The sequence below is a fragment of the Lathyrus oleraceus genome, chromosome 4, assembly GCF_024323335.1.
Source record: "Lathyrus oleraceus cultivar Zhongwan6 chromosome 4, CAAS_Psat_ZW6_1.0, whole genome shotgun sequence".
NCBI lineage: Eukaryota > Viridiplantae > Streptophyta > Magnoliopsida > Fabales > Fabaceae > Lathyrus > Lathyrus oleraceus.
The window spans coordinates 321321797-321335478 of record NC_066582.1 but is presented as its reverse complement, the minus strand read 5'-3'; positions in this window follow the sequence as shown (position 1 = coordinate 321335478).

Here is a 13682-nt window from a genome sequence, read left to right as displayed (position 1 = left end):
TGAACATTCCCTAAGCAAAATTAAATTCCAACCGTGCACAATTTCTGGAAAAATAGTCATAAAAAACTAGAAGTCATAAGTAACAACATGCAAAAGTTCCCAGGTCAATTGGATCATTATTCATTGAGATATGAATTTTGGAAGTGAATGGAAAAATAAAACAAAACACATGAAAGCATGGTGTGAATATGTGAAGAACAAAGGAATAAAATGCAAGGCGCATTGGAAAAGCATGGGATGGGAATCGAACAGAGCGCGTTTTCAAGTGGAGCGCTTCTTAAGTGAAACGCGCCGTTTCACTTAAGTACATGTGGCGGTGAGAATCAATCTGAGCCAATCATTTTGACACGCCAGACTCGGTACAACCAATGCATGGCTAGAAACAGAAAATCTCATGCAACTACACGCTAACAAGATCAAAACCATTCTGGAAAATAAAACCATAGGTGTTCATCAATGTTCATACATGTTCATACACTCAAGAACACAAATGTCCAGAAATCAAAAACAACCACACCAATGGACTCATCTTTCAACATACAGCATCATGCCATGCTTAATTAGTGCTAATTCATACCACATCAAAAGATTCAATCAAAAGAAATTTCATCCATCAAACTTAGGTCCAACATAACTTGTTCATTTCTTAATGAAATTCAACGAAATAAAGCTCAGATTAATCACCTATGAAAGACCTACAACATGCATCTATCAACTTCCTCAGTCATGACATTCAAAATCTGACCTTAATGGAAGTGCAGAACTGGAATTGGTTGTTTTAAGTCCTGGAAAGCAAAAACAGATGATCTCTAATGCTCATGTGAATGAATGGATGAAGAATTGATGCTCAATCGTGTTTGATGTTGCTCAAATCTTCAATTGCCATTAATGGATGTAACTTTCAACAGCTCCAAATCAGCTCGAAAATTGATGGATCTTGCTTCCAAAATGCTCCATTATGCTCCTATGTGATGAATCAACCAAGGAAGAAGCAATGTGTTTGCAAAATTTTGATGAAAATTGAGAGAGAAAGTTTGAAGCAATTTTTCAGATCTGGAAATTATGAGGTGTTCATGCTGAAATCTGTTAGGGTTTCACTTATATATCATCTGTTAATCAAGTTCTTAATCATGCTTAGGCATTTGGCAAGTGGAATTAGTGAAAACAAGTGTTTATGCAAATTGATATTTCCACCTCTATGCATGGTATGAATGGAACAGTACACGAATTTGGGCTTGAATCCACTCAAAATTCTGTTTATAAGCCAATGGAAGTGTTGCCATGTGTAAACAATGCATTATTTTAAAATTTGAAAATTCCATCCAAAAAATCAAGTGAAAAATCAAATAATTATGTGATGAGAATGCATGACATGTGATGCATGATTTGGATAGTATAGGTCAAGACATGAATGTACAAAAAAGAACCACTCCATTTGGCTTTATGGTTTGAAAGTTATGCACTTTTGAAGTTCAAATTCCATTGACCATGGTTGATCCATATCTTCTCAACCATACATGACAAATTCATGTTCGTGGATTTTTTGGAAAGGTGAGAGCAAGATCTTCAACTTTCATGTTGGACAAAATTTCATTTGAAGCTTTCTTGGTCATGTAATCTTGAGGAGAAAATCTTTCCATTTTTGGCAATTTCAAATTACAGGTCACTTACTATTTTTGGAAACTTTTCATCTGACCTCAAATTCTTCATTGTTGATGTTCGAAATGTCAAATGAGACTTGTATGGACATGAATGAGGCCTCTCTAACCATCTCCCACCTTCAAATCCATGGTTGAATGCACATTTGACTTTGGTTGACTTTCTAGGGTTTCAGATGAACTGATCATTGACTGTTGAGCTCTGAACATCCAACCTTTGGCCAAACCACTTCAAAATTATCCTTAGGTCACATGAACACGATGAACCACCCTAGGGCTTTGCTTCCATAGGAAATGCACTTGCTTTCTTGCACAACTGAATCTCCTGACCAATCTTGACTGATGACTTGGTGATGGACTATGCAAATGTTAATGCAATGTTAATGACCTAAAATGAAAAGGAATGTACAAAATGGGAGGTGCAACTTTGATGTGCTACAGCTTCCCCTATTCAATCAGCTGGCAACCCGAATGGATGAGAGCAATGACTGTCAGACTTTCAGGGTAAACAGGGATTGAATACCAAAGAACCGTAGAAATTTGCACTCTGCGGGGGATCCAAGAAAGGAAAATGCACCAACGGGCGCTTCCACTGGGATCTGATACTTACCACTGGGGGTTTTGATTTTTTTCTCAAATGTACAGCCACATCCAGACATCGAAAGACGATGAATGGGAACGAAGAAATCACAACTAGACGCCAACGGACGACTAGGAAAAACTCGACGTTTATCGAAACCAACGGAGAGGTAACCAGACATTAATGAATGACTGGGAAAGAAAGGGATACAACCAGACGTCAACGGACGAATGGGAAAAACTCGACGTTTATCGAAACCAACGGAGAGGTAACTAGACATCAACGGACGAATGGGAAAGAAATACATCTAGATGTCATCGGACAACTAGGAAAAACTCGACGTTTATCGACACCAACGGAGAGGAGAACTCTGCTTGGGGAAACAGAAAGATGTTACGAACATCGAAAGATGATGTTTACCGACATCAAACAAAGGATCGACCAGACATTTTGATGAATGGGAAAAACTCGACGTTTACCGACATCGAAAGATGATGTCTACTGACACCAAAAAAAAAGATCGACCAGACATTTACTGATGAATGGGAAGACTCGACCAGACATCAACAGATGAATGGGAGAAAACTCGACGTTTACTGACATCAAACAAAGGATCGACCAGACATTTACTGATGAATGGGAAGACTCAACCAGACATCAACGGATGAATGGGAGAAAACTCGACGTTTACCGACATCGAAAGATGATGTTTACTGACACCAAAAAAGATCGACCAGACATTTACTGATGAATGGGAAGACTCGACCAGACATCAACGGATGAATGGGAGAAAACTCGACGTTTACTGACATCGAAAGATGATGTTTACTGACACCAAAAAAAGATCGACCAGACATTTACTGATGAATGGGAGAAAACTCGACGTTTACCGACATCGAAAGATGATGTTTACTGACACCAAAAAAAGATCGACCAGACATTTACTGATGAATGGGAAGACTCGACCAGACATCAACGGATGAATGGGAGAAAACTCGACGTTTACCGACATCGAAAGATGATGTTTACTGACACCAAAAAAAGATCGACCAGACATTTACTGATGAATGGGAAGACTCGACCAGACATCAACGGATGAATGGGAGAAAACTCGACGTTTACCGACATCGAAAGATGATGTTTACTGACACCAAAAAAAGATCGACCAGACATTTACTGATGAATGGGAAAAACTCGACGTTTATCGACACCAACGGAGAGGAGAACAGACATCAATGGATGACCTGTGGGGAAAATACAACTAGATGTCAACGGACAACTAGGAAAAACTCGACGTTTATCGACACCAACGGAGAGGAGAATACTTCACTGGGGAAGGAATACAACTATACGTCAACGGACGCATAGGAAAAACTCAACGTTTATCGACACCAACGGAGAGGAGAATACTTCACTGGGGAAGGAATATAACTATACGTCAACGGACGCATAGGAAAAACTCGACGTTTATCGACACCAACGGAGAGGAGAATACTTCACTGGGGAAGGAATACAACTATACGTCAACGGACGCATAGGAAAAACTCAACGTTTATCGAAACCAACGGAGAGGAGAATACTTCACTGGGGAAGGAATACAACTATACGTCAACGGACGCATAGGAAAAACTCAACGTTTATCGAAACCAACGGAGAGGTGGCTCACTAGGGATCAAGGTCACGACAGGGAGCAGACAGGAAGGAACACTAAGGATATCGGGTTGTAGGCATGAAACAGGTGACCGACCAAAGCGTGAATTGGTTTGTATTCCAAAACACTCATCATCCTGAAGAGAGCTAGAAAAGCGATCTTGTTAGAGGATGGACATTCGATTCCACAAGGAATACGAATCTTACTCAGTTGGGGAAACAAATAAAGGGTTCAGCCAAAAGAGTGCATGAGATATATTATCTATAGCCGTCAAAACGTAGATAATACACTCGCATGGAAAATTATCCATAACCAGGTTGTAGGTTGTTAAATGGATAAATCGACCGAAAAAGAAAGGCATCGGGATACCAGGACTAGCTATGCAAAGATGACCAATCAAAAGGGGAAACCACAAACATTACCGGCAAACGGTGAATGGAAGAGGACCCACCAAGGATACAAATGGCTTACTCGGAGCAAATACCCATAAGGAAGGGGGAAGACCCGCTGGGGATAAAGTTGCTTAATCGGAACAAACATCCAAAAGGGAAAAGGAATATCAATACCGAAACTGGATAATGATAACCCAAAAGAGGGGATTACATCTACCGGTTAGTAGGAAGAAAACCACAGAAAAGCAACCATCATCGACTAGGATGAGCACAAAGGTTGACTCCACTACGGGGAGAAAAGAGGATTCACATCTACCGGTTAGTAGGTAGAAGACCACAAAGATAGGACTTACAACTACTGGTTCGTAGGTAGAAGCCAACGAATTCCGCTGAGGATAAGATGAATGAGTGTCGGTTAGTGAGAAACTATTCATTTATACCACAGGGAAGCACAAGAGACAGCCACAAGGAAGCCAATTTAGGATCGATCCAAAAAGGCATACCGAATCAAGACTCATCCTAATGAGGAAAGAACTCAATAGGGAAAATCCATCCCATTATGTATGCAGGGAGGGAACGGAAACAACCGTCATCCACGAGGATATAACTCAGTGGGGAGCGCAGAAGGAAATGACAGACACTTTCTGCCTAAGGGGTCGAATCTATATGGAGAGATCAGACACACCCACATATGCTAGGGGAATCAATCCAAGCTTGCAAGATGCTACCAATTTTGGGGAGTAACACTGCTGGGGATACCCACTCAACTAAGAAGTCACTTGTTGGGAAAACACCATCCTCTCAACCAGGCTGGGGAACCCAATTCTGAAATCGATCCAAGCGATGCTAAACTCTTTCCGACAACCCAATCTCGGATGGTCACCACGGCCTGGGGCTAATGGATATGTTTGCAATGCTGATGCATGAGTTTTTTTTTTTAGCGCAATGCCCCATGATCATGGAAATGCTACGCACTAATGATGCAATATGCTATGCTTATCTAAATGATGAATGTATAAAAACACTTATCCTCCAGAGACGACACCGGGGAGCTCCAGGAACTGCGCTGAGGATATCAATACCACGTCAATTTCCACCCTGTTGGGGAAAGACAACCCTTGCTGGGGATGACCTCCATCGAACCCGAACTGCTTAGGGATTACTCTGCTAAGGGGAGCAAACAATGCTTATCTCTACTAGGGATAATTTTCGCCGAACCCGATCCGCTTGGGGACCTTGCTGGGGGAAAACCATCAACGCAACCTCTGCTGGGAAGACAGTAACCTTCAGACTTGCTGAGGAGACACTGATCTCGAATCTGCTAGGGAGATGACACTCTCACACCCACTGGGGAAATACAGCCTATTGGACACGGACCACCCTTCGACTCGTCGAACACTGGTGTTCACCATCCCACCACAATGTTGACTTTCCACTTTTGAGAACTCCCAGACTCATCTGGACTTTTCTGATTCATCACCTTGTATTCCCGACTCCTCCGTACTCCACGGAGATCGAACTCCTGGGGTTCATACAAACTTCCCAATCCTCAGACTTTGAAGAGTCTTCTTGATTGCCCTCTAGGATCGTCGTCCTTCTTTCGCCGTCTTTTCACCGTTCTTCTATCCCTTGCCCCTGATCGGACTCTGCGGGGATCTCTTGTCAAAGTATTTCATATCACAACCTGCAAGTGAGTGAACATAGCTAACAGCACCTGCCAAAGCGATCGTTAGATAAAAGCGTGCCCCAGGCGTGCCAACATTTCAACACCTAAGTCACTCAACTTTCCGAATAAGATTTCACGCTTTCAACCTTATAAGCATGCATCGGAAGGGACCTCTATGTTACAAAATGCAACTATTCTTATCAAAAATAAACAGGTGTTTTCGCCATCAAAGCGGTAATGAAGACAAAAACAAAATTATTTGACTGAACACGCATTTTATTGACTGAAGAAAAAAAACAAGAAGGTGGCTTAAAATCGAGCACACAGGAAGCAAACCCTGAAAAGAGGTGATTGCGCACAAAAAAGGAAAAATCTATCCAAATGGCAATGTGAAACCGTGATCTCATCGGGTTCCAACTCGGTTACACCCCATGTGTCCTCAAGACTTTCCGCACTTTCTGTCCTCTGAACAAGAAGCTTCCGATCGATCTCTGTCGAAGATTATCCAAGTCATATCCAAAGCCCAAACGATCATGCTAGACGCAGTTGTTCGTTTCAATCCCTCTTTTTCCTGGACCGCCCTTTCGGGTTTTCAGTCCACCGGGATACCCCTTTTTGCCCAAGTCGCCCTTGCGGGGTTTTCGACTTGTCGGGTGTACAAATTCTTTTCATTCTTTATCCCTAACTTTTGCCCGAACCTTTTCTTTTTTCTTTGGTTCGCCGGGATGCCCATTTTTGCCTGGACTCTTTTGTTCTTTTCGTCCAGCGGGTCTCTTTATACGAAGTATTTTTGAACTGCGTCCGCATTCACAAGGGATGGAAAATCCTCACCGTCCATGGTCGTCAACAACAAGGCTCTACCAGAGAACGCCTTCTTGACCACGAAGGGGATCCATAACTATATGTCCACTTGCCCCTACGATCGTCTTGAGGAGGAAGGATCCTTTTCAAAACCAGCTCTCCCACGTGGTACGCATGAGGTCGGACTTTTCGGTCAACAACACGCTTCATTCACTGGGAACAACTGCCCCATGACAAATACTGCCAGCCTCTTTTCCTTAGTCAGTCTCAACGCGTCATGCCGAGTCCCTATCCACTCAGCCTTCTCTAATTTCTCATCCATCAGGACTCTCCACAATGGGATCTAGGCTTCAGTATGTAATACCACTTCTATCCCATACACGGGCGAGCGCGGCGTTGCCCCAGTAGACGTACGCACCATAGATCAATACCCAGGATACAAGCTTCGTGCTCAGCCACCATTGTTGGTGCATTCAACTGTTATCCGGGCAACAAAAAGAATATGGGATCTTTTGGCATAACCAACACGGCACTGACTCATCCACATTAACCTCCCCCATCAGACATCAGAATCCGTTCGGATTCAGGGTCAGGCCCCTCCTCCGGGATCGGTTCTTCACAATCTTTCGATTGGAGCACCTTGAGATATCCTCATCAGGGAACTCAAACTTCCTTGGTTGATAATCCTCAATGATTTACTGTATACCCCGAATCAATCAGAATTATTTTCCATCTCGCAACCCGTCTGGTCAATGCTAGCTTCTCAAACGCATACTTGATCAGATCCATCTTGGACATCCACAAAGTGGTATGAACCAGCATATACTGTCTCAATCGGCGAGCAGCCTATGCCAAAGTACAGCAAGTTTTCTCGAGCAGTGAATGTATTTTTTCACAGTCGATAAACTCTTTGCTAAGGTAAATTGCATGCTCTTTTCGACCAGACTCGTCATGCTGACCCAGTACACACCTCGTAGACCCCTCGAAGGCTGTCAAGTACCAGATTAACAGAATCAGAGGTTCCTGCAACTTATTCTTTTTTAATGCCCTTTGGTAATATCCACCTGACCGTTTGCTCTTTTTTTTTTCGGTTCAGGCGTTTCTTGCATTGCTTTTTCCTTTTCTTTTCTTTTCTTTCTTCTTTTTTTTTCTTTTCCTTTTTTTCATTCTTTTTTTTTCTTTTTAGCAGGATCGACCTCGATTCCTCTTTCGTTCACAATAAACCTCAGTAGTTTACCGGACAGCACTCCACAAGTGCACTGATTCTGACTCAACCAAAGTCTGAGTTGTTTCGATCCGGTCAAACAACTTGCCCCGGATCCACCAGATGCCCCTCTTTTGCTTGGGACTTTGCTATCATGTCATCAATATAGCATTTGATTTCATGATGAATCATATCACGAAACAAAGTCACTCTGATACATGGCACCGGCGTTCTGTTTCTCTAGAGAACAATCTTCTCTCCATGGTAGCTTGTGCATAACGACATTGGTACCCGACCCTGGCATATCCTGATACGACCAGGCGAAGGTATTCACATGCTCTTTCAACAGGGCTACCATTCTGCTCTCGACTTGCCTCTGAAGCGGCCCCAATTTTCACTTCCTTTCTGACCTCGGCGGTGCTTGGAATATCAATCTTGAATCGCTCCTCGTGCGGTTAAATCACCCTCTCCTCTTGTCTTAACAACCTGGCTAATCTTCCAGCAGATCACAATCTTCTTCGCCTTATTCTTCGGCATGATAGATCGGATTGTCGAAGTCATACAGAGGTGTAACCGAATTGTTATCAATGAGATCAAGAGAATAGTCTCTTTTGAAGTCGGAACAAGACGAATCAAAAGGAAAGAAAAATGAAAATAAACATTGCCATTTTTATTTTTTAAACTGCAAAAAAAAATGAAAGATAGGGAACACCGCTTTTAATCACAAAAACATCCATTTATTAATGATGCAAAATGTTGCAAAATGAAACACATGAGATGGCCCTTACAATGGACCATTACGTTTCGGGCAAAACGTATGGCTTTCATGCAGACAGAATTGAAAAACAGAAATACTACTCTTCAGGATGAGTGATAGTGACGATCTTTGAGGCCTTCCAGTTCCCTGGTACGCACGATTTTATCCACGACTCAAGCTCGCGGTCACTGTCGATCTCTTCACCCACTGTACAGGCATGACTTGGATCCAGCATTCCGACACTAACGAATGTGAACGGTGGACGATGTCCTCTGTCCTGTCTAGACGACTCTTGATCTGGATGATAGCCAACCCCGAACATATCCGCTTTCACCATAATGTCTATGATCTTTCCCCAGCCTAGGGCTTCTCTGTTCTTCACCACTTCCATGGCCTGTTTGTAAGAAGAAATGGACAGCTTCTTCTCTTTCTCAGCAAGAATGGCGTTCTCCACCCTGACGGTTTCAACTGCCTGATTTAGTGTTTCAGATTTTACACCGTCCATTCCTACTTCCATTATCTTCTGAATCGTCTCCCTCATCATTTCACACCCCTTCGTGGCAACAGTCGCACAACAGTTATCAATACTAGGGAAAGCTCCACTCTTCATCAGATGTTTTGAGACCACAGACACTGAGGTTTTTAACTGATCCCCCTCAGTCACCTCTATTCCTCTCTTGTCCTTTGACACCACTTTCACCCCCACGGAACCTGGCACGGGGTTAGGTTTAACATTCAGTGTTGGCGCCAAACTGATGGCCTTAGAATCCACCATGTCTTGGACGACGTGCTTGAAAGCTCTACAACCCTCAATATTATGTCCGGGTGCCCCAGAATGGAACTCGCACTTAGCATTCTCATCGTAGTTTGCAGGCCTACGATGCGGTTCTAGAGGAATCAATATTCTCGGCCGAACTAACCCCAGATCCCTCAACCCTTTGAACAGAAGGGTATAAGTCACAGGTGGCTTATCAAACTGACGATCCGTCTTCCCCTTCTTCACTTGGCTCTTAACTTTCGGTGCTTCCTGTTGAGGCGGCGGTTGTTGCTGTGGTACAGGTGGATTACCGACAGGAGTGGTTACAATGGCAGCATAAGGGTGATAACGATATTTACCGCGTTCTTTTTTAGCCTGCGACCCACCTGATTCAACCTCCTTCTTGAGCTGACCACTGCCAGAGGGTTTCTTTACTACAGTGCCAGAGGATTTGTTTACTTCGGATGACGGAGTCTTTTCCTGAAATTTCTCCTTGATCATCCAACTTTCAATCCTTTCCAATCTCTCAGCAATCGCCTTCTGCCCCAAGGCAAGCCCTTGCACAATACTGAACAACTCCCTCATCATCTCTTTCAGCTCGAGAATGTCAGCGTTGGGCGGATCCATCAGTCTGGATTTGTTGAGTTTGGCAGGATGTCTGAACAGAAGAGTTATGCGCACTAGTTGAATACTGACACCTACAAAACAGCAAACACGTTAATATGACTCACGCATGCAATGTCTATCCGTACTAGGAATATCCTTTGATTCTAGCTTCATCGAGACAAATAATATTTCATCAACAACATTTTGACATACGGATGTCTTTCCACTAGAATCTTAATAAAAAATGAACCCTGAGTACGGATAGACAGGGGTTTATTGCAGATGAATGCGAAATGGGATTGATGCAAATGCATGAATGCAGGCCACTGTGCCACCAAGTCATCTGAAGACCCCCTTAAGTCTCTGAACCAGTCACCGTCATTTGAGGGACTAAGTCACCATAAATCCAACTTGGGGAGTTCCGAAATAAACGGAACCGGAGGTTACATCACTATCATCACAGGAACATCCACTGAACGGATGACAACCAGATTCTCTGAACAAGTATCTTCAAATTTAACCCGGGGATCCGAAATAAACGGAACCCGCTGATAGATATCACGGACAGAATTCCGGCGTGACAGAAGTAAGTACCCATAAGTCCATCTGAACCATAGTCACCATCAGTACCTGCAAATGATTCAATCCCGCCACACTCACGGGTGTCGTCTAGGCCAGGGTAAGGTCGAGAGAAACGCAGCATAAATAACCTTTCATAGAATATCATCATATACACACCCAAAGTATGTAACGATAATATCCCATCAGGGTCTGAACTCCTCGTGATATCAATGTTCCGCTAAGTGGCGCATACCACCCGCTTCCCATGAATCACTCTATTCCTAGGTTTCCTAGATTTCACTCATAGCCTGGGTATTGGGCCTTTTACCTCGAGTAACTCCCACCCCAACAGAGAAACACAGCACAGCCAGCACAGATGAATATGAATGAATGCAAACATAAATGCAAACAATAAATGCAAACAATAAATAAATGAATGCAAAACATGAAACAGCAAAAGCAACCAAACCCTATCCTAGAGAACGCTAGGACTGACTCGCTCAGGGAAGATGGACCAGCAAGAGGTCAACTTCTCTTTATCCCTAGTGGAGTCGCCAGCTGTCGCATTACGCGAAAAACCGGCGGGAAAACAAAACAACAGAGCCGCCACCGTGCGTTATTTATCCCAAAAGAGGGAAAGGAAACGCTCGAAGTAAACCTGGGAAAGACATGGTCTCGCGACCAAAGAGAGATGGGATCGGGAGTCGGTTATGCGAAGGGAAGGTATTAGCACCCCTACGCACCCGTCGTACTCGATGGGATCCACGCACAAAAGGAAGGATAAAGGTTGCTAAAAACTGCTCAAACAAACTGCACGCACTGGCTGAAAGAGACACAGAAAACAAAAGAAACTAACTCGGCAGGATATCGCATCCTGGGCCTACGTAGTCTATCAGGCACAGACATCAGAGTCGACGTAGTTCGGGACAGGGGGAAACGTGCTCGCTAGGATGTCGCATCCTATGCATACGTATCTTCTCGGACTAAAGAAGAATCAGAGCACTCGTAGCTCGGCTAACGCACGCCAAACAAAACCACACAGGAAACCGACTGCCAATCGCTGGACTTATGTCAGACTCCACACAAAAGCAGGCAAACATGGAAACCGAATGCCAATCGCTGGACTTACATCAGACTCCGAACCAACAAACACACACAGGAAACCAACTGCCAATCGCTGGACTTATGTCAGACTCCAACAAAGAAACTGGAAACCGAATGCCAATCGCTGGACTTACATCGGACTCCAACCAGAAAAGGAGAAACAACTCACACAAACAAAACAAAAGGGCGCTCGGAGAGATCAGCTCATCTCCTGCCTACGTACCACATCTGGTATGAGGATCAGGGCGACGTAGTTCCCCTACGCAGGGAAAGAACTTCTAACCTAACCAGAGACTGGGAAATGACTAACTAGAAGGGAGACTAACTCGAGCCTAATAGTTATCATGTAAATTCACCATGGTCCTAGGTTGATGTTTCTATCTAACTTGCACAAGGAGCAAGATATCCTAACAGCATAAATAGAGCAATCATTCACACAAATAGCACAAACTATATAGACACAAAGTGGGCTCACACAAGGTTAGGCTTTAGTCAAGGGGTCATGGCAACCTCGACAAACAAGCCACTGTAACAGGGAGATGTTAGCTCTTAACCCTAACAATGAGAGTTAGGGTGAAGCAGATGAAATGGGAAGTGAGGGGTGTGCCTCACAGCTCTTATCCCTGGCCTGGGAGAGCTTCAGACAAATGAAGGTGTGGGAGTTCAGAAAGTTGGAACTCTTCTATCCACATGACTGACACAACAAAGATCTTGGGCTATTATCCACAATGCATCAACACAAGGTGTGTGAGCAAAGTGGATGACTCACTGATTAGCAGGAGATGGACTACACATCTCTTGTATCTGCCAATGCCTCTTCACTTAGGAGGTCTTTGATATGTACAGGGGACAAAGATAAACAAACACAAGCATTGCCTTTTAAGGAGGACTTCAGACAGGTGCCTGCCCAAGTAACAGGACAGGTCTTCCAGACTACATGAAGTCAGAGAAATACCTCTAATGGTTAAGCAACCAAGAAACAGCAAAAGCAAGTTCAAGAGAACTTAAGCAACTAATGTACCTGAAAACAATCTAACTCAGTCAGTACACAACTCAAAAAAGTCAAACAGACATTTAAATGGTCGACAGACATAGTCAAACAGACAACAAGTGCGAGCTACCATGTGCAAGGCACAAGCTCAACTCAAATGAGTTGAATCACCTACAAAACAACTCAATGTTAATCAACATCAACCAAATAGGCCACTCAAGCCAATGAATCAATTCCTCAAGGCCATATGCTTCTTGTCCTGAAAACAAAACTCAAACATAAGCACAAACCACTAGGACAAGGCCTAGGGTCAAAGTGGGAGAAATAATCCAAAACAGAACATGCAAATTGACATGAATCAAGCTCAATCAATTAAGAACAATATACAAGAGGTCTCATATCAATAGCATCAACCAAATTCATTTCACAAATCAAATAAGGCAAGGCATGCAAGTTCAAAGCTCATTGAAGCAACAGAATGAACAAATCCACATTAATTCAAAAATGATTCAATAAATCTCAAGAAAAATCATGGATAAATAGCACACATAACATGATCAACACACTAAAAATCAAGGCATTTGTACAAGTATAGGCATGGTAATCAAATTCATCTAGTCATGGTAAGCACAAATAAGCTCAATAGAACACCAATTTTCTACATCAACTTAGCACAAGCCTAAAACAGAATTGACAAATGATAAATGCCTCAAACCAAAGCCACAATAAACTTAAAAGTGTCTAGAAACAATGTGCAAAATTTCACAGTCATAGGATAAACAACCATCATTTCACAAATCATTGAAGTTCATGACTATTCAAAAGTGCACAAATGACCAACCAGAATGGAAAATCCCAAACAAATCAGAAATGCATCCAAAAATTCCAAAAAAATTCATGATCAATCCTAACATCCAGAAGAAGCATCATGAAACAAATCACATTATTTGGCAT